Source organism: Oryctolagus cuniculus, chromosome 11 (assembly GCF_051225735.1).
Source record: "Oryctolagus cuniculus isolate XC-2025 breed Fujian yellow rabbit chromosome 11, ASM5122573v1, whole genome shotgun sequence".
Classification (NCBI taxonomy): domain Eukaryota; kingdom Metazoa; phylum Chordata; class Mammalia; order Lagomorpha; family Leporidae; genus Oryctolagus; species Oryctolagus cuniculus.
Genome location: NC_142877.1, coordinates 48,041,219 through 48,066,256, shown reverse-complemented (window position 1 = coordinate 48,066,256; position 25,038 = coordinate 48,041,219). Strand labels below are relative to the sequence as shown.

Here is a 25,038-nt window from a genome sequence, read left to right as displayed (position 1 = left end):
CATTGATTCATTCCCCAAATAGCCACAACGGCCAGAGCTGAGTTGCTCCGAAGCCAGCAGCCAGGAGCTTCAGGAGCCTCTTCCGGGTCTTCCACATGGGTTCTGGGACCCAAGGACTCGGGCCATCTTCCACTGCTTTCTCAGGCCATAGGAGAGAGCTGGATTGGAAGTGGAGCAGCCGGGACTGGAACCAGCGTCCATATGGGATGCCGGTGCAGCAGGTGGAGGCTTACTTAGCCTGCTGCGCCACAGTGCTGGCCCCAGTTTCTTTGTTTTTAATGTGTCTTTACCATTCACTTACATGTCTGGACATGTATAATAAATACAAACTTAAACTCATAGAACTAAGTGATAAAATTTTAGAAATTATTTGGTCTATTTCATGAAGAGTAGTCTCTACATCAAATGGTTTATTATTTTTGAGCAAAGAAGTGTTTTATTAACCAAATGAGTTTGGGAAGCAGTCAGCAAAACATATATAGGACATTTCTCCTTTTTTATTAATGTTACTGTCATTTAAAATTTTTAGGACATTTTAGGGCTTCTCTTATTGTGTTAATGTACACTGTGATTCTGCACGAGAGGGAAATGTTCTGTTCAGCAATTTCCAAACTTACTTGAGCAAGGAACCCTTTTTTTCTTTTCAAGGGACTAATTTTCTGTGAAATAATTTGGGAAAAGGTGAATGTTAGGTAGCCAATGTTCTCTGAAGCACTTTGGGAAAAACTAACCTTGTCAGTTCCCCTTCATTTATAACATGAAGTAACTGAGACCCAGAGAGCTGAATCAGATTTATCAAGGTCACTACATAATGTTTAAGAGAAATCACGGTACTGATCAATTACAGGGCTCTTCTATTAGAAAGATGGAATTTTTTGACAGGTTTCTTTTTCAGTTATTTTTCTCCTTACCTCTCACCCGTTGTTCTCTCTTCTTCACTTTTGCCGTCTTGTTAGACCTCTGTCATTCCTTTACATGGTTAAGGCTCATTTAACATTTCATTTCTATCTGACTAGTCATATAATTTTTTTCTCTTACAATTAAGGTTTACTTTTTACAAGCTGAAAAGTAAATAAATATATAAAGGACTTCAGAAATCCATGGAAAATGCATATTATGAAATATCTATGCATGGATGTCAGGCTTTTTTTGCTATGAAAGCAAACTGACCTGTAAAAAAAATTGTTAAAGAGAGAGACATAGTGTGAGCTCTTGTGTGGGGAGCAACTCAGACTAGACTAAGTTACTGGAATTAAGACTTATTCTATGCATCTGCTCTCCCACAATATGGCGCTGGGAGAGGAGTAAACAGCTTCTACGCAGCTATCTCTCGCCAACTTGAGTGATGACCTGCAGGAGCTGATCCTGCTCCTGATTGGAGGAGAGCAGCGTACTCGGCGTGTGGGTAGCAGAGTTGGGATTGGTGGAAGAGGACTATAAAGGAGGAGAGAGACAACATGCACCAGGAACATCTATCTGAAGGAAGACCTGAGCAGCCCCCGAGAGAGCCGGCCAGCGGTGTGCCGCTCCCCCGCGGAAGTGGGGAAAGTGGCAGGGGGAACCGCCCTTCCACGGAGGTGGAAGGGTCGGTAGCCAACCCGGGAAGAACCAGCAGCAAACCCGGGAAGGGCTGAGCAGACAAAAGAACAGCGCAGGGTCCTGTGTCGTTCCTCCGCGAAGAGGGGGAGCGAGACTCCTGTATGCTGGTTTGCACCCCAAGTAATCCAGGTCTCCACAAACTTTCCTCATATGTCATTTGGGGAAAATGAAAGCTTAGAAATTTTCTTCCAGTGTAAGGACATGGTATATATTTCTCCGTTTATTTATATATTTAACCTTTGAAAGCAATGTTTTGTTGTTTTCAGTGTAAATACATTACAAGTATTTGTGACTTTTATCTTTCAATCTTTCAAAACAATTTTTAAAGTTTTTTTTTCAATTTTATTGATTTTTTGAATTATTTATTTACTTGAGAGAGAGAAAAAAGGGAAATACAGTGAGAAAAAGAGAAAGTGAGCTCCCATTGCTGGTTCATGCCCTAAATTCCCATAATGCCTGGAGCTGGAGTGGAGCCCAAATCTGGAGCTAGTAAAATAATCCAGGTCTGCCACATGAATGGCAGAGACCCAGTTCTTTGTGCCATCGCCACAGCCTCCCAGGGTCTGCATTAGCAGGAAGCTGGAGTCAGGAGCTGGAGCCAAATCTCCAACCCAGGTACTCTGATGTGGGCACAGCCATCTTAACTGCTGGGCCAGATACCTGCCCTAAACTCACCTTGCAGTTCTTTATTTTTCTGAAAACTTTTTGAAATACCCTGGTATGGTACTTCTAACCAGCAGTCTCTTGCAGTTAAAAAACATTGCTTCGGAATAGTGGAAGCCTTGAGATGTGTGTGAATGATTTTTATTTTCTTTAACTTTTAACAATGTGAAGTATGATTCTAAGGTTACTTTCTTTCCAATATCTAACAGAAGGGCTGTGTGAGAGTTTTGCTTAGGAGCTTGGAAAGGTAGAAATGTAGTTTGAGGGCATGGTCGATTTAAGGAGATGAAGTTGGAGTGGATAGCAGATCTCAGTGACATGAATGTAGCCCTTTTTCAAAGTTAGTTGTCTTTGGAGGCTGTATTTTCTGCTTCTCTTTATAATGAAGAAGAAGAAATAAAATGCATGTTGCTTTACTAAAATGGTTATACCAACATCTAAAAATATTTCCAATATGAATTACTGAAAATATTTTCTGGGCATTCTAGATGTCACTTAACTTATTTTTAATTTCATGGGGAAATACATCTTCAGTATCTTCACCTCCTTAAGAGACAGTTACAACTTCGTAATTGCGGAGCGCTGAGGAGGCTCCAATGCCTATTTGATTAGATTATTTTAAGTTCAGACAAGTCTTTGATGTAGTCACCATCTCACTCAGGCTCACTGGAGAAACCACTTAGTTTTACTTTTTGATTTTGTACATGCTACTTCTGTGCTTTAGGATGCCTTTTTTCTTAAAATGCAACTGGCAAACTTGTTTAAGAAACAGTTAAATGTCATCTCCTTTCTGATCATTCTTCGTTTGTCTTCTCCTGAAACCGTTTTATATCTCTTACACTTCTGATTGTATCATAATTTTTTTCCTTGTCATTTTGTCCTGAGAACCCAAGAATACCTTAAAGGTAGAGCTCGATTTGTTCAACCTTGTATTATTGCATTTTTTATTTTTTTTAAGATTTATTTTATTTGCTTGGAAGGAAGAGTAACAGAGTAGGGAAAGAGACAGAGTGAGAAAATGTTGGCTGCTGCCGGGAGCCCAGAACTCCATCTGGGCTTTAAACATGGGAGGCAGGGACCTAGGGACTGGAACCCAATTTTGCTGCTTTCCCAGGCACTTTAGGAAGGACCTGGATTGGGAGCAGAGCAGCTGGGACTCCAACCATCTTTCTGATATGGAATGCTGGTATAGGAAGTGGCGGCTTACCCTGGTGCACCACAAACCTTCTTAATACAATTTTGGATACATAGTAGATGGAACATTAAAAGAAAATGTTTGAGGGGCCGGCGCTGTGGCGTGGCTGGTAAAGCTGCATTCACCTGCATCCCATGTGGGCGCCAGTTGGAGACCTGGCTACTCCATTTCCCATCCAGCTCTCTGCTGTGGCCTGGGAAAGCAGTGGAGGATGGCCCAAGTCCTTGGGCCCCTGGACCCATGTGGGAGACTTGGAGGAAGCTCCTGGCTCCTGGCTTCAGATCGGCGCAGCTCTGGCCATTGCATCCAACTGGGGAGTGAACTGGCGGATGGAGGATCTCTCTCTCTCTCTCTGTCTCTCTCTGCCTCTCCTTCTCTCTGTGTAACTCTGACTTTCAAATAAATAAACAAATCTTTTTTTTTTTTTAAAAGAAAATGTTTGAATAGAATTGCTGAGTACCATTATGTAGCTGCTTTGGTCACATGTTATTCAGCCACTCACATTAATCCTTAAATAAAGTGACAGGCAAAGCATAGAGGATTGTATATTGTTACCTGAACTTTTAGAATCAGCTCATCCTACAGAAAAGTCCTGAGAGTTATACTAATATGTATGCACTTAAAACATGATAGAGGGGGTTGGTGCTGTGGTGTAGCAGGTAAAGCTGCCGTCTGGTTGCCGTCAACAGTCCTGGCATCCAATATAGGCACCAGTTTGAGTCCTGGCTGTTCTGCTTCTGATCTAGCTCTCTGCTATGGCCTGGGAAAGCAGTGGAAGATGGCCCAAGTCCTTGGGCCCTTGCACCTACCTGCATGGGAGACCTGGAAGAAGCTCCTGGTTCCTGGCTTTGGATCAGCTCAGCTCCACAAAGCCAGGATCAGCTCAGCTCCAGCTATTGTGGCCATTTGGGGAGTGAAGCAGCAGATGGAACCCCTCCCTCTCTCTCCCTCTCCTCTCTCTGCCGTTGCCTCTGCTTTGCCTCTCTGTAGCTCTGCCTTTCAAATAAATTAATCTTAAAAAATAAAAGTTAGAGGGAAGTGTGATGGCTAGGCATGAGTAGATAAACATAAATGAAAGTATAGGGAGATTTGAGTAGATCTAAGTATACATGGTTTATAAGCACAATGAAAAATTATGAAAAAGGGTAATGATTCTCTATGCCATTGTATGGAGAAAATTCTATACTGAGGATGAGAGAGTAAATAGGAAGCATCTAGTGATATAAGTGGCATAAACAATATTGTCTAAAAATGCAGGATGAGCCAGTTTTGAGAAATTTCAATAAATTGAGCCTTTTGTAACATTATATATATATATATATATATATATATATATATATATAATGGATTGGGTTAATTTTTGAATGTTCTTTATTTCTTTTTGAAAGCTTCGATTAATTATATTTCCTTTTGTATTTAAAGATATATTTGACTGTTTTTCCAAGTGATTGTAGGCTTAGAAAGTGGTTGCAGTACAACTTAATTCATTATATCTCTTTTGACTTGCTTTGAGGACTTAGAAATGTGAACTTACTTTTTTATTTATTTTTTTTTTTTTTTGACAGGCAGAGTGGACAGTGAGAGAGAGAGACAGAGAGAAAGGTCTTCCTTTGCCGTTGGTTCACCTTCCAATGGCCGCCGCACTGATCCGATGGCAGGAGCCAAGTACTTCTCCTGGTCTCCCATGGGGTGCAGGGCCCAAGGACCTGGGCCATCCTCCACTGCACTCCCTGGCCACAGCAGAGAGCTGGCCTGGAAGAGGGGCAACCGGGACAGATTCCTCCGGGCTAGAACGTTACTTTTGTGCTGATTTAATTGTGTTGATCAATAGGGGACCTGGTGGATTTAGAAGACCTTGCACTCAAGGCTAGTAATTACTTTTAGCCTTCTAAACTTTTTGATCTAGGAGTTAAGAGTGGGATCAGTCTTAGCTTTAGTCCCAGGACATCAGAATGTTTTAAAAAAGAGGTGTTAAGCCGGCGCCGCGGCTCACTAGGCTAATCCTCCGCCTAGCAGTGCTGGCACACCGGGTTCTAGTCCCGGTTGGGGCGCCGGATTCTGTCCCGGTTGCCCCTCTTCCATGCCAGCTCTCTGCTGTGGCCAGGGAGTGCAGTGGAGGATGGCCCAAGTGCTTGGGCCCTGCACCCAATGGGAGACCAGGAAAAGCACCTGGCTCCTGGCTCCTGCCATCGGATCAGCGTGTTGCGCCGGCCGCAGCCATTGGAGGGTGAACCAACGGCAAAGGAAAACCTTTCTCTCTGTCTCTCTCTCTCACTGTCCACTCTGCCTGTCAAAAAAAAAAAAAAGAGGTGTTAAAGAATAATGAACAATATACAAAATTTATAAGGGGACTTACTGTCATTAAACCCTTAATAATGAGTTTGCTCCATAAATGAGATAATGATGCAATTTGGGGAGCAACACAGTGCAATTCTAATTTATTGTTATTATTATTGCTATTACTGTGACTTTCAGATCTGTTGTGTACTTTCTGAGTAATACTCTGAAGAAGTAACACTTAGGTAATATAAAATCTTAGAAGTGAATGTGGAGACACTGGGCAATGGGTAACTGTAGTTGTTTATCTTATTTATCACATTGAGAATTTGCTCCCTATGCTTACTTTATTTAGAGATTTTTATCAGCAGTGAATGTTGGACTTTGTCAAATCCTTTTCCCATATTTATTGAGACAGTGGTATAGTTTTTTTCTTCTTTAATTGGCTGTTATGGTAAATTACATTGATTTACTTTTCATTGATAAACCCAAACTTGTATTGGGGTACATCCCACTTGGTTATGACATCATTTTTTATGTATTGCTAAATTAGATTTGTGAAAATTGAACAGAGGTTTTTTTGTGTCCATGTTCATGGGGCACACTGGTCTTTAGTTTCCTTTTTTTGGTAATGTCTTTTTCTGTTTTGGAATCAGGGTTCTATTTTCCTTATAAAATGGCTTTGGACTTGTTTCTTCCTCTTGTATGTTTTGTAGAAGAGTATTTATAGAAATGATTTTTTTAAGATTTAGTTATTTATTTGAAAGAGTTACAGAGAGAAGGAGAGAGAGAGAGATCTTTCATCTGCTGGTTCACTCCCCAGATGACTGGAATGACCAGGTTGGGCCAGGCTGAAGCCAGGAGCCAGGGGCTTCTTTGGGTCTCCCACATGGGTGCAGAGACCCAGGGACTTAGGCCATCCTCTGCTGCTTTCCCACGTGCATTAGCAGGGAGCTGGATCAGAAGTGACTAGTTTGGATCAAGCTGAAGCCAGGAGCTTCTCCCTGTTGTATGATTTGCAGAAGAGTATTTATTGAAATCATTTGTTTTTAGATTTAGTTATTTGTTTGAAAGAGTTACAGAGAGAAGGAGAGAGAGAGATCTTTCATCTGCTGGTTCACTCCCCAAATGACCGGAATGACCAGGTTTGGGGTAAAAATGGTGTCAGTACTGAACATGCATAGACTTTTTTTTATTGTCATTATTCCCTAAATAACACAGTATAACAAATATCTATGTAACATTTATATTTTGGTAGATACTGTAAGTAATCTAGGGTATACAGGATGATGTGCATAGATTACAGGCAGATTCTATGCCATTTTATGTAAGGGATTTTATCATCTATAGGTTTTGCATCCTGGAGCCAACCCCCATGGATACAAAGGGATGACTATTGAAAGTCCTGCAAAAGTCATAGAAAATTAAAAGATAAGTTTATTTTGCTTCAAAAATTTTTGAAAGACTTGCATGCTGTTTTAATAGTATATATTCATTATCCATGATCTTTTTGCAGATCTCTTGTATAAGTACAATAGAAATACATATGTATTCAGCTGTACTTAGTATTTGTAGATAAAAATATTTGCTGATCTTTTTTTCTTGTAACATGTGTATCGGAGAAATAATGAAATGGAGTGAGAGATACAGCCAATTAAAAATTTAAACCCCAATTCTAATCTTGTTTCTGTACTAAGGTAAATATATATATATTTTTATTTGACAGGTAGAGTTATAGACAGTGAGAGAGAGAGAGAGAGACAGACAGAGAGAAAGGTCTTCCTTCTGTTGGTTCACCCCCCAAAAGGCTGTCATGGCCAGTGCAGTGCTGATCTGAAGCCAGGAGCCAGGTGCTTCTTCCTGGTCTCCTCTGAAGGTGCAGGGGCCCAAGCACTTGGGCCATCCTCCACTGCCCTCCCAGGCCACAGAAGAGAGCTGGACTGGAAGAGGAGCAACCGGGACTAGAACCTGGTGCCCATATGGGATGCCGGGGCCACAACTGGAGAATTAACAGAGTGAGCCATGGCGCTGGCCCCACTAAGGTGTATAATGAAAAATGTTTAGGGGGCCGACACTGTGGCGTAGCTGGTAAAGCTGCTGCTTGGAGTGTTGGCATCCCATATGGGTGCTGGTTCAAATCCTAGCTGCTCCATTTTCAACGCATCCCTCTGCTACGGCCTAGGGATACAGTAGAAGATGGGCCAAGTCCTTGGGCACCTGCAACCTCATGGGAGGCTGGGAAGAAGCTCCTAGTTCCTGGCTTTGGATCAGTGCAACTCTGGCCATTGCGGTCATCTGGAGAGTGAACCAGCAGATGGAAGACTTATTTGTCTGCCTCTCTTGAGCTCTGCCTTCAAATAAATAAATAAATAAATCTTTTTAAAAATGTTTAATAGCTTTTCAGAAATAACAATTGAAGTATTCATACAGCATAACATTTGCCCTCTAATTAATTAGGTAATTATTTTATTTCAGAGGCAGAGGGTAGACAAACAGCAAGTGAGTTTCAGTCCACACTGCTTTACTCCCAAAATGGCTGTAACAGCTGGGGCTAGGCCAGGCTGAAGCCAGGGGCTGGAAACTGAAACCTGGTCTTCTCTGTGGTACCCACCTACTTCACCCACTGCCTACTGACTCCCAGGGTGGGTATTAGTGGGAAGCTGGAATTGGGAGCAGAGTTGGAACTCAACCCCAGGCACTCCACCTCAGCATTCACCCTTTTAAAGTGTGGACAGTTCTACAAAGTTTGCACAACCGCCATCTGTATCTAATCACAGAACATTTTCATCAGTCCCTTTTAGCAGTCACTCCTCATTCCACTCTCCCCCAGCCTCTTGCAACCACGAACCTACTTCCTGTTTCCATGGATTTCCCTGTTTTGGACATTTCATATAAATAGAATCATACATATGAGGTATTTTATGTCTCCTTTCACTTAGTATCTTCAAGATTCATCCATATTGTAGCATGAAGTAGTACTCATTCTTTTTTGTGACTGATATTCCATTGTGTATTTGCATGCGTGCATACCATATGTTTTTACACATGCATTCACTGGCCCATGGTCGTTTGCATTGCTTTCTGCTGTTTGGCTGCATGTATAGTCGTGCAAGCTTTAGTGTGAGCATGTTTTCAGTTCTGTTAGGAATGTACTTAGGAGTAGAATCACGGAATCATACTGTAATTTGTGTTTAACCTTTTGAAAGTGGCCAAAATGTTTTCCAAGATCCAAAACAGCTGTACCATTTTATTTTTACTCTTAGTAGCTCTTTGCATTTGATTTCTTCTTCTGGAAAAAAAAGGAAAGGTTACCTTAGAAATTTTGTGGGTTAGGGAAGTGTGAGGTAAAATAAAAAGAGGATGTTACACAAAAATATTTTTTCCATCTAATTATTTTTTTGTTTGTTTTTGTTTTTCTTTTTAGGATTTTAAAATTTTCTTCTTTTTTTAACTTTTATTTAATGAATATAAATTTCCAAAGTACAGCGTATGGATTACAATGGCTTCCCCCCCATAACTTCCTTCCCACCCACAACCCTCCCCGTTCCCTCTCCCTCCCCCCTTCCATTCACATCAAGATTCATTTTCAATTCTCTTTATATACAGAAGATCAGTTTAGCATATATTAAGTAAAGATTTCCATCTAGTTCTAAATATTACTTGTAACATTATTTCTTAGGAATTCTGTAGATGGACGGCACCACGGCTCACTTGGCTAATCCTCCAACTGCGGCGCCAGTACCGTGGGTTCTAGTCCCGATTGGGGCACTGGTTCTGTACTGGTTGCACCTCTTCCAGTCCAGCTCTCTGCTGTGGCCCGGGAAGGCAGTGGAAGATGGCCCAAGTGCTGGGGCCCTGCACCCGAATGGGAGACCAGGAGGAAGTACCTGGCTCCTAGCTTCGGATCAGCTCAGTGTGCAGGCCGTAGTGTCCATTTGGGGGGTGAACCAACAGAAGGAAGACCTTTCTCTCTGTCTCTCTCTCTCTCACTGCCTAACTCTGCCTATCAAAAAAAAAAACTACAGAAGCAAATTAGAATAATTAGTAAAAATGCAAAGGACAATGTGGATCTTTTAATATAAATATTACATATTTTACTTTAAAATTGTATTTGAATGACAGAGACGGATGTCTTCCATCTGCTTGTTCACTACCTAAATGCCTGCAATGGCTGGGACCTAGCCTGGCCAAAGTTGGAAATTAGCAATTCCATCTGGGTTTCCCACATGAGTGACAGGAACCCAAGTACTTGAGCAGTCACCTGCTACCTCTCAGGGTGCACTTAGCAGAAAAATGGAGGTGGAACTTGACCAGGCTCTACAACATGGAATGTGGGAGTCCCAGTCAGCTTTTTTTTTTTAATTAAAAAAAATTTTTTTGACAGGCAGTGTTAGAGAGACAGAGAGAGAGAGAGAGAGACAAAGATCTTCCCTCCACCAGTTCACCCCTCAAATGGCCAACACTGTAGGCGCACTGCACCAATCCGAACCCAGGAGCCAGGTGCTTCCTCCTGGTCTCCCATGCGGGTGCAGGGCTCAAGCACTTGGGCCATCCTCCACCACACTCCCGGGCCACAGCAGAGAGCTGGACTGGAAGAGGGGCAACCAGTACAGAACCAGTGCCCCAAACCAGGACTAGAACCCACGGTACCGGCGCCGCAGGCAGAGGATTAGTCTAGTGAGCCGCAGCGCCGGCCCCACTCAGCTTTTTAACCACCGCCCCATTGAAAACTTCCATCACCTTGTTATCTTCCTGATCGGACGATCTTGTTTTCTTACAGAGAAGCTCGCAGAGGCTCAGCGCAGGTCTCCACACTTCAGAATGAGCTGCAGTCGTCACTGGAGGCTCAGAACGACACTGCTGGTGTTACTACGCTGCGACAACTAGAAAACCAGTCCTCCCCCTGTCCCGTGAGGAACTTGTCCACCACAGGAGTATAAAGACCTTAAACTGGCCTTCAGCGAGTTCTTCCTCAGTGTTCCTGCTGCAGAACTGTCAGGTAATGAGATTTTACCCAGGTGAATGGCACCTTGCAGTAAATGAGACATCCCTGTGGATGGGATTCACCTGGAACTCTACAAACGCGACCATTGGAAAAGGATACTCCTTAGCATGTTGTTGTTGGGATTTCAGATGCCCTTATTGGCTAAAAAGCAAGTATCAGAGGCAGTACAACGGTGCTAACAGGACTTCTGTTTTTGAAGATTAATTTTCTAAAAATTTCTGAGTTGGGGTAGCTTTACAGGGCAGCTGTTTGTGTCCTATTTTTAGCAGTAACTCTGATAATGCTGATAGAAAGAAGAAATAATACATATCTACCAAATCATTGCTGGCATTGGAAGAACTTTTATGTTCCTTCTAGACAATAGCAAATATTTTCCAAAAGCAGTTGGATTGTTAAAATTCCTTCAGTGGGGCCGGCGCCGCGGCTCACTAGGCTAATCCTCCACCTAGCGGCGCCAGCACACCGGGTTCTAGTCCCGGTCGGGGCGCCGGATTCTGTCCCGGTTACCCCTCTTCCAGGCCAGCTCCCTGCTGTGGCCAGGGAGTGCAGTGGAGGATGGCCCAGGTGCTTGGGCCCTGCACCCCATGGGAGACCAGGAAAAGCACCTGGCTCCTGGCTTCTGCCATCGGATCAGCGCGGTGCTCCGGCCGCAGCACACTGGCCGCGGCGGCCATTGGAGGGTGAACCAACTGTCTCTCTCTCTCACTGTCCACTCTGCCTGTCAAAAAAAAAATTCCTTCAATGAACATTAATAAAAGTTCTGGACTTCTTAATGTGCCACTAGAAGAACCTTTATTCTTGACAGGCTGCAATATGGCTGTTTTGTTGTTTGTTTTTTAAAGATCCGGAGAAAGAACAGAAATCAGGATATGGCAAATGTGAGTAAGGACTTAAATCTATCACTTATATCTATCATTCAGTGTTTCTAAAATGGCAGCTTTTCTAAATTACAGAGATATAGGACATTTATTCATATTTTGTTCCTTGCATCATTCTTGACATAGTTAAATTTATTAGGAATTTAATTGAAAGCTATTTAAATAGGTAAATCAACTTCGTTATCTTTAATAGACTTGATATACTTTTTTTCATTTTATTCTTTTGATTATTACTTAGTTGAGTGGTTAGGATCATCATAGGATGATATACCACATAGAAAGCTAAATTATGCTATAAAAGCAATACCTGGGATATAAGAATTTCAAAATTAAGAGTAACTAAAGTTTCATATCTGAAATAACTATATAAATTGTTAACACATGTATTTCCATATTCCTCTTTGAAAAATTCAGAGTTTTTTCCTTTGGTCACTTAAGAGTTATCATTCACATACAAACTCAGGGGAAGATAATTTAATAGAAAACTTCTCATTATAAAATATATATATATATAATACAATGATACATTCCTTTTCTTTGAACTTTGTGTTTTTATCATTTAACAGATTTCATTATTTCATATATACAGTTTAAAGAACATGATGTCTCCCATCCTCTACCATTTTTAATTTAAGCTTTATAATTTAATTTTTAATTAATATATATTAATATATATTCCACTTTCCTATAATGCTTTTTTTAACTGTTATTTAATGAATATAAATTTCCAAAGTACAGAATATTGATTACAATGGCTTCCCCCCCATAACGTCCCTCCCACCCGCAACCCTCCCCTTATACACTCCCTCTCCCCTTCCATTCATATCAAGATTCATTTTCCATTCTCTTTATATACAGAAGATCAGTTTAGCATACATTAAGTAAAGATTTCAACAGTTTGCTCCCACACAGAAACATAAAGTGAAAAATACTGTTTGAGTACTAGTTATAGCATTAAATCTCAATGTACAGCACACTAAGGACAAAGATCCTACATGAGGAGTAAGTGCACAGTGACTCCTGTTGTTGACTTAACAAATTGACACTCTTGTTTATGGCATCAGTAATCACCCTAGGCTCTTGTCATGAGTTGCCAAGGCTATGGAAGCCCCCTGAGTTACTGACTCTGATCATTTTTAGACAAGGCCATGGTCAAAGTGGAAGTTCTCTCCTCCCTTCAGAGAAAGGTACCTCCTTCTTTGAAGACCCATTCTTTCCACTGGGATTTCACTCGTGGAGATCTTTCATTTAGGTTTTTTTTTTCCCCCAGAGTGTCTTGGCTTTCCATGCCTGAAATACTCTCATGGGCATTTCAGCCAGATCCGCATGCCTTAAGGGCTGATTATGAGGCCAGAGTGCTGTTAGGACATTTGCCATTCTATGGGTCTGCTGTGTATCTCACTTCCCATGTTGGATCATTCTCTCCCTTTTTGATTCTATCAGCTAGTATTTGCAGACACTATTCTTGTTTATGTGATCCCTTTGGTTCTTAGTCCTATCATTATGATCAATTGTGAACAGAAATTGATCACTGGGACTAGTGAGATGGCATTGGTACATGCCACCTCGATGGGATTGAATTCGAATCCCCTGGTATGTTTCTAACTCTACTGTTTGAGGTAAGTCAGCTTGAGCATGTCCCGAATTGCACATCTCTTCCCTCTCTTATTCCCACTCTTATATTTAACAGCAATCACTTTTCAGTTAAGTTTCAGCACTTAAGAATAATTGTGTATTGATTACAGTATTCAACCAAAAGTATTAAGTAGAACAAACAAAAAAATACTAAGAGGGATAACATATTAAGCTGCTCATCAACAGTCAGGGTGAGGGCTGATCAAGTCACCGTTTCTCATAATGTTCATTTCACTTTAACAGGTTTCCCCTTTGGTGCTCAGTTAATTGTCACCTATCAAGGAGAACAAGCCAGTCCCAAAGGGACTGATTGGCGACAACTAACTGAGCACCAAAGGGGAAACTTGTTGAAGTGAAATAGACACTATGAGAAACAGTGACTTGATCAGCTCTTGTCCTGACGGTTGATGTACAATGTAATACTTTATCCATTTTAGTATTTTTTTTTGTTCTAGTACCATTGGTAGAACTCTGTAATTAACACACAATTATTCTTAGGTGTTTAAATTTTAGCTGAAAAGTGATCCCTGTTAGGAATTTGGAAAACATTATGTTGAGTGAAATAAGCCAATCCCAAAGGGACAAATACCACTTGTTCTCCTATAATGCTTTAAAAACTTTAACATTTCTTAGTTCATTAGCTCTGTGCTTGTGTGTTACAGAGAAATTCCCTGTAAAATTCAGTATCAATTTGTTTTGTATCATTATAAAATACTCCTTGGGAAAGCAAGAATAGTTTTTAACTATAGAAATTGTGTTCTATTCCGAGTTTTTTGGGTTTATTCTGTAAGCATGTGTTATTCTGTAAGAATGTGTTTCTTTTGAGAAGGAGAGAAGATTGACTAAAAACTGCCTCCAAGTTATGACACATGCACTCCAAGTAGAGTGAAGTACGAGGGAAAACTATAAAGAAGCAAGCATGGCCTATTTGCAGTGAGTGCTAATTTTTTTACTGATAGGGATAGTTGATGAGTCATATTGGGAGACCTCTGGTTTGTAATTTAACTTTGCAAGTGCATGGCTTCCTACTTTTTTGTAAAGCATGATAGAATTTGATACTGTGAAGAAGTATGGTATATTTTAAAAGAATTTTTTATTCATTTAAAAGGCAGAGTAATAGAGTGAAGGGGAGAGAGATATTCCATTCGCTGGATCACTCCCCAAATGACCACAACAGCAAGATCTGGGCTAATCCAAAACTAAGGGTTAGGAGCTTCTTCCAGGTCTCCCAGGTGTAGGGGTCCAAACACTTGGGCTATCTTCCACTGCTTTCCCAGGTGCATTAGCAGGGAGCTGGATCAGAAATGGAGTATCCAGGACTCGACCCAGTGCCCCAGAAGTATGGTATTTTGTGATTGTAGAAACTGAGGGGCCGGAGCCATGGCTCACTTGGCTAATCCTCTGCCTATGGTGCCAGCACCCCGGGTTCTAGTCCCAGTTTGGGCGCTGGATTCTGTCCCAGTTGCTCCTCTTCCAGTCTAGCTCTCTGCTGTCGCCCAGGAAGGCAGTGGAGGATGGCCCGAGGGCCCGAGTACTTAGTTTCACCATGAGTGTCACTTTCCAGAAGTAATATAAATAGTTATGGCTGTTGACATTTGAAGTTTTAAACAAAATAAGGAAATGCTCTAACAATGGATTCTTGCTAAATAGCATTTCTTCCACCAATCCGTGCTCTGCTGGCGTTCTCTCCCCATATGCTGAGCACACTGCTCTCCTCCAATCAGGAGAAGGATCATTCCTGCAGCTTGTTAGTTGACTTGGTGAGGCAGCTGTGTGGAAGTTGTTTATTCCCTCTCAGCGCCATATGGTGGGAGATCAGATGCATAGAATTAGTCCTAGCAGTTCCAGTAATTTAGTCTAGTCTCAGTTGCTCCCCACAATATTTAGTGTGTGATACATGCAAGACCTTTTCTGGAAGTATTCTTTACACAGGAGCATTGCATCTCCCAGTGTACTCAGTTTTTGTCTAGTCAGCTTAGTGCTTATTGCTTTTCATCTTTGGTGATGGTAGATTTTATGGTTGTGTTTTTCATTTCTTCGTGTAGAATCTGAATTTTACAGGATTTTGGAACATCCTTAAAAGGCATGACAAGATCCTGGAAACATCTCATGGAGCAGATTGGTGAGTGGCTCATGTAGAAGTAGCCCCATTTTATACATGCAAGAAAATTAACCAGCTCATCTCTGAAACTGAGGTATAATAATCCCACTTACCAACTATGTATCTGCAATCACATTCATGTCTTATTTTTAAAGAAATACTTCCTCATTCCATTTCTCCAAATAGTTGGTAGCTTTCAATACATATAGTCTTTTTTATTTTTTATTTTTTATTTTTTTTTTATTTTTTGACAGGCAAAGTGGACAGTGAGAGAGAGAGAGAGACAGAGAGAAAGGTCTTCCTTTGCTGTTGGTTCACCCTCCAATGGCGGCGCAGCCGGCGCGCTGCAGCCGGCGCACCACGCTGATCCGATGGCAGGAGCCAGGTACTTATCCTGTTCTCCCATGGGGTGCAGGGCCCAAGCACTTGGGCCATCCTCCACTGCACTCCCAGGCCACAGCAGAGAGCTGGCCTGGAAGAGGGGCAACCGGGACAGAATCCGCCACCCCGACCGGGACTAGAACCTGGTGTGCCAGTGCCGCAAGGCGGAGGATTAGCCTAGTAAGCCGAGGCCCCAGCCATCAATATATATAGTCTTTTTAAATTTAATTTTTATTTATTTGAAAGGCAGAGTTACAGAGAGAGAAAGATCTTCCATCTGCTGTTTCACACTCCAAATGGCCACCACAGTTGGGGTTGGGCCAGGAGTTTCCTCAGGGTCTCCCACGCAGGTGCAGATGTGGAGCAGTAAGGACTCGAACCGGCACCCGTATGGGATGCTAGCACTGCAGGTGACAGCTTAACCTGCTATGCCACCATGCTGGCCCTCAATACAATTGTCTTATGATTTTTTTTCTTTTGCCTTGTCAGTATAAACTCATCAAGAGATTATCACAAAACAATGCATACAAACGTTGCATAATTATTAATGCAAGATTCAAATTTAGTATAACTCATTTCATAATTTAATAACATCTTTCTAGGCTGTAGTGACCAATGAACTTGAAGTTGGTGACAGACAAAAAGCTATGAAGCATTTACGTGTTCCCCCTTTGGGAGCTGCTCAGGTTAATATTGTGTCTAGTGGTTTGTTTGCTTTTGCCTATGTAATAATCAGCACAATCTGTTTAGCTGGTTTCATAACCTTAAAGCAAGAATTTCAGATACATTTTATAAGTAGTTGTAGTTGTTACTGTTACTATTATAGTTTTAAAAAATAAGATGCCAGATTTTTGTTCATAATGAATTATAATGTCACCCCAACTTTCTCTTTTTAACCTGTCTGTATTCCCTCTCTTGTTTATTTTTAATGACATACTAGCTTTGGTTTCTCGAAATGATTACTTTTTTAAATGATACAGTGTGTTCATATGTGTTGGATTGCTATATAACATTATCTAAAATCTATCGGTTATACCAAAAAGAAAGACTCTATTAAGACTCTATCAGGTGATATCTTCTGTATCATAAATAAATTCCATTGAATTTACAAGGACTTAAATTGTACATGATATATTCTTTGACTACAGTACAACTGAAATCAATAACAGAAAGGGCTTCCATAACTTAATAAGAGGCATCTATGAAAAATCTATAATTAATACCATAGTTAATGGTAAAACACTGAATACTTTCTCCCTAAGGCTATGAACCAAAAAGGATATTTTCCGTTACCACTTTTGTTCAACATTGTGCTGCTGAGGGTAGCCATCATTGTAAAATAAGAAAAAGAAATAAATGGCATTTAGTTTAGAAATGATGAAGTAAAACTTTTTTTTATCTTTTATTTAATGAATATAAATTTCCAAAGTGCGACTCATGGGTTACAATGGCTTTCCCCCCCATACCGTCCCTCCCACCCACTACCCTCCCCTTTCCCACTCCCTCTCCCCTTCCATTCACATCAAGATTCATTTTCGATTATCTTAATATACAGAAGATCAGCTTAGTATACCTTAAGTAAGGATTTCAACAGTTTGCTCCCACACAGAAACATAAAGTGAAAAATAATAGATGATTTTTTAAGTGATGATGAAATCAGATCAGACCTATTGTCATGTTTAATCCCAGTGAGAGTCAAGTTGGGAATTGATAATTTCTTTTTTTTTTCCAGAAGATCAGTTTAGTGTACATTAAGTAAAGATTTCAATCGTTTGCACCCCCATAGAAACACAAAGTGAAATATACTGTTTGAGTACTCGTTATAGCATTAAGCCTCAATGTACAGCACATTAAGGACAGAGATCCTACATGAGGAGTAAGTGCACAGTGACTCCTGTTGTTGACTTTACCAATTGACACTCCTGTCTATGGCATCAGTAATCTCCCTATGCACCAGTCATGAGTTTCCAAGGCTATGGAAGCCCCTTGAGTTCTCCGACTCTTATCTTGTTTAGACAAGGTCATAGTCAAAGTGGAGGTTCTCTCCTCCCTTCAGAGAAAGGTACCTCCTTCTTTGAAGACCTGTTCTTTCCACTGGGATCTCACTCACAGAGATCTTTTTGCCAGAGTGTCTTGGCTTTCCATGCCTGAAATACTCTCATGGGCTTTTCAGCCAGATCCGAGTGCCTTTAGGGCTGATTCTGAGGCCAGAGTGCTATTTAGGACATCCGCCATTCTATGAGTCTGCTGAGTATCTCACTTCCCATGTTGGATCACTCTCCCCTTTATTTATTCTATCGGTTAGTGTTAGCAGGTACTAGACTTGTTTATGTGCTCCCTTTGACTCTTAGTCCTTTCATTATGATCAATTGTGAACTGAAATTGATCACTTGGAATAGTGAGATGGCATTGGCACATGCCACCTTGATGGGATTGATCTGGAATCCCCTGGTATGTTTCCAACTCTACCAATTGGGGCAAGTCAGCCCGAGCATGCCCCAAATTATACATCTCTTCCCTCTCTTATTCCCACTCTTATATTTAACAGGGATCACATTTCAGTTACTTTTCAACACTTAAGAATAACTGTGTGATAATTACAGAATTAAACCAGTCATATTAAGTAGAACAGACAAAAAAATACTAAGAGGGATAATGTAAAAAAAAATCATGAAGAAATATGAAATCTGATCAGGGAGATAACAAGTAATGTGAATTATTCAGTAACCAAAATTCTCCCAACAAGGAAAATAAGTAAATAAAAAAAGGAAAAAAGAAATCTTAATCTCATTGCTTCACTAAGGAATTCTATAAAACATTTAAAGAACTAGCATTAACCCTTCTCAAATTCTTTCAAAAACCTGAAGAGGAGAAAACAATTCCAAATAAATTTTCTAAGGCCACCATCATGCTGCAAAGACATTGCAAAGACCAAGACATGCAAAGACAAAGACATGGCAAGACAAGAAAATTATAGAACAATATCCCCTGATAGAGATGCAAAAATCTACCAGTTGAGAAGATGAGATTAGCAACATATTAAAAGGCTGACACACCATAACAAGTGAGATTTATCTCTAGGATGGTTCAGCACATGCACTTCAATAAATGTGATATAAATATATGTGTATATATACAAAATGTAAGATAAAGATCATATGGAGTTCTCTATTGGTGCTGAGAAAAGCATATGACCTTTATTGCATATCACGTTCAAAGGATCATCATGCTCAATGGTGAATGTGAAAGGTTTTTGTTGTTTTTGTTTTTGTTTGTGTGTGTGTGTATGTGTTTATCTCTTTGTTAATGATTTTCCTGAACTAGTATTTTTAAATATACATCTTTTGGCATGTGTATCCATTGAAACCTCTACACATATTAGCTTGGCTGGCACCGAATCATTGGACAAAGAGTTTAAGTGTCTAGAACCAATAAATTCTCAAGTCTTTGTTAAAAAAAAAGAAATGATGAAGTAAAACTTTTGAGATTTTTCTGCCATTGACAGGGATGATCTTTGTAGAAAATCCAGTGAGTCTATGGGTTTATAAGAACTAATAAGAAGCAATGAAAGAGCTCTTTGTAGAATACAAGACAAGCATTCTAAAATCATTTGTGTGTTTATACAATAGCAAGAACAGTTGGAAACAGAAACAGTGCTATTTATAATACCATCAAAATATGAAATATGTAGGGATAATTCTGACAAAAGATGTCCAAGACATTCATAGTAAAAATTATGAAATATTGCTGAATTGAATACAACTTGAAGCTTAATTATGACATGATTCTATATTTAGGGGATCCAAAAGACTCCACTGAGTGACTATTGGAACTCATACAAGAGTTTGGTAAAATGGCAGGATATAAAATTAACACACAAAAATAAATAGCCTTTGTGTATACAGACAATGCCATGGCTGAGAAAGAATTTCTAAGATCAATCCCATTCACAATAGATACAAAACAAATACCTTGAAAAAATTTTTTCTAAGAATGTCAAAGATCTGTACAATGAAAATTACAAAACATTAAAGAACCAACGGAAAAGGAAGACCTTTCTCTCTGTCTCTCTCACTGTCCACTCTGCCTGTCAAAAATAATAATAATAATAATCCAGGGGAGAAAAAAGGTAAATAGGAACTTTATCAAGTACATATGGGTAAAAATATTAGCATGTGACAAGATGCTCAATATCATTATATAGTAAACCAGTAATGCTATAATACCTATTAGAATATCTAAAATTTAAAAAGTAATCATAATAAATATTGGAGGAACAAAAGTTCTCGGTTTTCATATGCTGTGATGCAATGTAAAATGGTATAACCACTACACTTTTAATTTTTTAAAATTTTATTTATTTACTTGAGAGGCAGAGTTACAGACAGAGAGGGGGGGGACAGAGAAAATGTTCTTCCATCCACTGGTTCACTCCCCAAATGGCCTCAACTGCTGGAGCTGGGCTGATTCAAAGCCAGGAGCTTCCTCTGGGTCTCCCACACGGGTGCAGGGGCCCAAGCATTTGGGCCGTCCTCCACTGCTTTCCCAGGCCATAGCAGAGAGCTGGATCTCCAGGTGAATAGCCGAGACATGAACCAGCACCCATATGGGATGATGGCTCCACGGGTGGAGGCTTAGCCTACTACACCACAGTGTTGGCCCCCACCACTACACTTTTAACATGATCTGTTATACTGCTAAATGTTTACCGAAATGTAAGTGTATGTCCATATAAAGGTAATACATAAACATTCATAGCAACTTTGTTCATAAGAAGCTAAAACTGATTAAAAATCCAAATGTCCATTAATATGTGAATGATAAACAATTTATGATATATCCATACAATGATTTAGTACTCAGCAATAAAAGGAATAACTTACTTTTAATGCAGCAAAATGGATGACTCTCAAATGCCTTATGCTGACAGAAGGAATGCAGACCCAAAAAACAACAGTATAATGCTTGTGATTCCACCTACCCAAGTGTCTGGAAAATGCAAACTAATATACTGTGACAAAACATACATCAGAGGTAGAGCAGTATGGTTTGAAGGGAAAGGCTAAGAAGAGGCATGAGGAAATGCTTGGAAGTCATGGGTATGTTCATTGTCTTGATTGTGGTGATAGATAAATTGTACCCAGTATGTGTAGTTTCTGTCAGTTTAATCAATAATGCAGTTTTTAAAATAGGCATGTCATAGTCAAATTTCGTAAATTAAAGAAAAATTTTAAAACAAAGGAAACACAAATTATATCCTTAAGGTATGTATTTATTTTAGTTATATCTGAATAAAACTGCTAGTAACTAATTTTTTTTTATTTTTTTAACAGGCAGAGTGGACAGTGAGAGAGAGACAGAGAGAAAGGTCTTCCTTTGCCGTTGGTTCACACTCCAATGGCCGCCGCGGCCAGCACGCTGCGGCCGGCGCACCGCGCTGATCCGATGGCAGGAGCCAGGAGCCAGGTGCTTTTCCTGGTCTCCCATGGGGTGCAGGGCCCAAGCACCTGGGCCATCCTCCACTGCACTCCCTTGCCACAGCAGAGGGCTGGCCTGGAAGAGGGGCAACCGGGACAGAATCCGGTGCCCCATCCGGGAATAGAACCTGGTGTGCCGGCGCCGCTAGGCAGAGGATTAGCCTAGTGAGCCGCGGCGCCGGCCGCTAGTAACTAATTTTAAAAGATGTAGGTATTTAGGAATGTATGTAGAGGCATTAAGGTAAAGAAAGCATGGAAATTGTTATCTGGTGAGGCGGACAGGTTTTTGGGTCTGGAGCTGTAGAGACTTCAAAGCTAATGGCACATTCTGCTTCTAAAGAAGAGTACTAGGTACTGTGTAGTGCTCTGTTACTATTCATTTCTACCAGTCTGAGTTCACTGGTATACATTTTTTGGTGTATGTGATAAATTTTGCAGTTTTTGAAACTAAAGATAATTTGTTTAAAATAACATGACCATCTTCCTCTGGATGTTTCCAGTCTGATACCTTTTACTGATAAATAATAAGTAAGAAAGATTGAGTCTCAATATTTTTAAAAGATTTTTAGAAAACATTTAAATACCTGAAATTTAGTACCACCTCTAATATCAATAAAACTTTTTATAACATTCATTATAAATATTTGTCCATAAGATTATCTTTCTTCATGTGTGTCATCCCTTTTAATTTTTTAAAGTGTATTTATTTATTTGAAATGCAGAGAGATAGAGAGAGAGAGTTTCTACCTGTTGGTGTTGGTTCACTTTCCATATGGAAAAAATAGCAGGGATTTGGCCATGCAGAAATCAGGAGTCTGCAACCACATCTGGATCTCCCACATGAATGGCAGAGACCCAGCGACTTGAGCCTTTATCTGCTGCCTCCTCAGATGCAGGTTAACAGGAAACTGCCTGAAGTGGAGGTGGGGCTTTATCCCTAGCACTTCCCCACACAGGGCTTTAACCTGCGGCACCCCAACACACCAACACCCTTTATGGTTAAAATCTAAGACACTTCATTTTATTTATTAAAAAAAAACAGTAGTTTTTAAAATCACTGTCTATGTAAAAAGTTAGATCGTAACAGAGAAAAATATTTTTTAAACTTAACGAAATCTGGAAATTCTTATTTTATGACTGATTTTCCAGTCCCTTGAGAATATGTACTTTATCTCGAAAGGTTCATTTAAATTACATCAGGAGGCAGGCAGTGGTTATGCTACTGCTTGAGGTGCCCACATCTCATATCAGAGTGCCTTGGCTCAGGTCCTGGCTGTGCTTGGAATTCCACTATCTTGTTGATGCACATGCTGGGAGGCAGCAGGACACGGCTCATAGTTCAGTCCCTGCCACCCATGTGAGGGATCCTGCATTGCATTCTGGGTTGCTGGATTTGACTTGGCACACCCTTGGCTGTTACAAGCATTTAAAGAATGAACCAGTAGATGACAGAAATCTGTGTTTGTCTGTCTTAGTCTTTCTTTTTCTGTATGCCTTTTGAATATATAAAAATAATAAAGTAATTTAAAAAGTACTACAAAATAAATCCTGACAGAAAATAAGTGTTCTCATTTTTACTATTAACTCTAGTATTCATAGTACAAAGTAGGCAAACTTTGAATATTAGAAACTCACAAAATTTAGAGATGTATACATTGTAAAAATTAAATTGTCTTTTAAATTTCTCCTCTACAAAAAAATTAGTGTGCATATCATTTTATGTCTAAGATTTTAATCTTATTTTGAGACTCAGGTTTCTCTATAGAATTCAATTAACTGGCAACTCTATTACAGTTATTATAGGATGATGAAAGATAGATGTGTCTGTGGTTCAGATTTATAGAAATTCAGACCATAAAGTAAAATGTTCATGACAGAACTTTGAGGCTCTATACTACTATATTATAACATTTTGACCTATACCCAAAGTGCTGTTGTTCTGTTCACAGCTGGCACCAGCATGGACTACTTTTAGAGTTGGTCTATTTTGTGGAATATCCATTGTACTGAATATCACCCTTGTGCTTGCTGGTAAGTAGTTTAAATTTTGCATTATTTTTATATATTAATGTGACTTTGTTATCTTCTGTCCATCCATAATGAATCAAACATGCATCTGTGAAAGCTGTCGAAAGGAGTTAGCTTTTGGTTTTTATGAATGATGTGGGCCTTTTTGTTTATTTTTTTTCCTTCTTTGGATATGGCCATACTTTAAAGCATTGCTAGTGTGTGATGTATTCATCATTTTCCAGCTCGTATGTGCTGTTCCAGACTTTTTAGAATTCAGTTACCATGAACTTCAGCTTCCTTGGTCATAGTTGAGGATAAATAATTTGTGAAAAAATTCATTCACTAAAAATCATTTACTTTGCTTATTGGAGACCCTAACATTCTTTTCAGAATATATCGACAGTTACTTTGCATATAGTTTTAAGAAAGCTTGGTTATGTATTTTGAAGTCTGTGGAAGTTAGAAATCAGAAAGAAGGAGGAAGGATTGCTAGGAGCATTAGTGTTTCCACCATTGAGAAATAATGTAACAGCAAAAGGAAGGCATAATCTTACTTAACTCTCTGCAAAATTTGACTCTTGGCAGCATTTCACATTGCTGATCACCACGTCTTGAAACACTTTTATCTGTGGCTTTTTTTTTTCTGGGGAATCCATGCTCTGCTGGTTTTCCCCTTAAATTTGCCATAAGTTCTTTCCCAGGATCCTTTGCTAGCCATACCTTTGATTGTGACATTGAGATGTTGAGGAGTACCAGCAGCCTCAGTCCTTGACTTTTCTGTCTGCATTCATTTCCTCCCTAGGCAATCTTATTCAACCCTATTGCTATAAATACCATCTGCATGCTAATGGCTCCCAAGTAAGTACCCTCTCTCCTCTGAAAGACATTTGATTGTCTACTTAGATGACAGTATAATAGACATCTCAGACTTGGATATACAAAAGAACCCTTGATTTTTACCCCTAAATATGCTTTCTCTTCTATAGGCCACCATGTTTCATCCCATTTCTCAGTCCAAAAACTTCCAGCCTCTCTTTTCCTCGTACTCCATCTCCAGTCCTTCAGCAAATCCTGTTACTTTGTCTTCAAAATGTGCTCCAAATCTGATCACTTCTCAGCCCCTCTACCAATACTGTCCCTGTGCAGCCATTCCTTGTTCAGCATGCCACAGGGGCCTTCTGAACCTCTCTCCCTGCATTACCTCTTGACTCCTTACGTTGTGGGATAAGGGGCCTCCCAGTGGGGCTTTTTCCAGGCTCTTCCATCCACGTGTGAAAGAGTTCAAGGAAGAAGCTTAAAGGTGTACAGAAAAGCAGGATTTATTTAAAGGGCCAGTGCCCGCTCAGACCTGAGTGTGGTGAACCTCTTTTCATGAGAAAGGAAGAACTGCTGCCTTCACCAAAAATGGGCTTGTCCTTTTGTAGAGAAGGGGCAGAGCCCTAATTCAGTGTTCACATGGGGTGGAGTTGGAGGCAGAGCTTGAGTGACACTTGCTTCCATGTTCCTTTTTGGGGGGTCTCAGACGTGTGATGATGTCTCCATGTGGGGCTTGAGCACACACGTGGTCATCTCTAGGGAACACGTCTAGGTATGTGATGGAAAGGAAGGCTCAGGTGCATAATGGAGAGTGGGAGTTGAGGGCCTGAAATCACATTGCATAGGCATGGAAGGAGATGGGGTTCAGAGCAGTCAGGCTGTGGCCCAGATGCTGCTGGCAATCTCTCAGCTCCTCTTTGCGTCCTAGCTACCTCCCTGCCCACATCACTGACAGCCACTAGTGAACTCCTTACCATGGCTTACAAGACCCCTCAGGATCT

General features: G+C 40.3%; 2 long non-coding RNA genes across 3 annotated transcripts in view; both read left to right on the top strand.

Annotated features, from left to right (window-relative positions):
- The window catches only part of LOC149123446 (uncharacterized), a 231,943-nt gene that overhangs the window by 181,669 nt on the left and 25,236 nt on the right, over positions 1 to 25,038 (top strand). The gene's annotated exons all lie outside the window — the stretch shown is intronic.
- LOC149123447 (uncharacterized) lies at positions 10,418 to 23,243 on the top strand. 2 transcript variants are annotated; one of them, XR_016217128.1, is made up of 5 exons: positions 10,418 to 10,733; positions 11,582 to 11,617; positions 15,298 to 15,374; positions 16,337 to 16,420; positions 23,161 to 23,243. It is a non-coding gene; the product is annotated as an uncharacterized LOC149123447 (long non-coding RNA). The 2 variants fall into 2 exon arrangements; XR_016217129.1 differs by lacking the exon at positions 16,337 to 16,420 and having other exon boundaries at positions 23,161 to 23,240.